Raw genomic sequence first — 951 nt, forward strand, 5'->3', positions numbered from 1 at the left:
ATGTGCAAATCTATTAGAGAAATTGCGAAAATACAAAATAATTGAAGGCGTTCGCATGAGCTAAAACAATAATGTTATTAAATATGTCATAATGATAACACACAGCACAAGGGATCGTACAATTCATAAGGAAACTCACGTGAAAGCCGATATGTTGGTATTTCAAGTCGATACTTTAATAAATATGCAGTGCAATGGAACGTTGTAATTCTGTTTTATGATGCAGTGCCACCCGACTCGTATGAGATTACCAAATATAAATATATTCAATAAATATATATGAATACTGTTTATAGACTAGTAACAGTTCACATGGCTATTCTTTGGTAACACATGCACACGTTGCGAAGTGAACACAACGACTATAGTGCGAAACGGCAGCTGAGTGTCCACGGATTTCTCACTGAAGCCCTAATTGATAGCATAATCAATAAATGTGATCAGTATAAATCAGTGCGTGCATACACATCAAATAGTTAAATAGCTATGCCGTTAAACATCAACACTTCCGGTGTAGCCATTCGTCCCAGAATTAGGGCTGCGGTGCAAAGTGTAACGCGGGTGGAGCGAGCTAAACACACGGGCGTGAACAGAAGGGAAAGAGCTGTTTTAGTGACGCGGTTCAATTTCGCCATAGTAACTGTGGAAATTTAAACTAAAGCGTAGACAGAGATTCCCAAAAATACGAGCAGAGGACAAACTAGAGATATCGTCGGATCATTTCAATGGTTGAACTGAATTTCATAGCTGCGCAGCTTCATAACATGCTAGCTATTCATCCACTCATCGGACTCTATACGATGCTAACCAAACATGTGTACACTGAGTTGCAAGGCAGCTTTTACTTAAGTACAGTCCATAAACACACGCGCGCACCAACGCGCGCACGCACGCACACACAATCAGATACGCACACACACATACACCCACACCCCACACACACACACACAC

The sequence above is a fragment of the Priapulus caudatus genome, unplaced genomic scaffold, assembly GCF_000485595.1.
Source record: "Priapulus caudatus unplaced genomic scaffold, Priapulus_caudatus-5.0.1 Scaffold707, whole genome shotgun sequence".
NCBI lineage: Eukaryota > Metazoa > Priapulida > Priapulimorpha > Priapulimorphida > Priapulidae > Priapulus > Priapulus caudatus.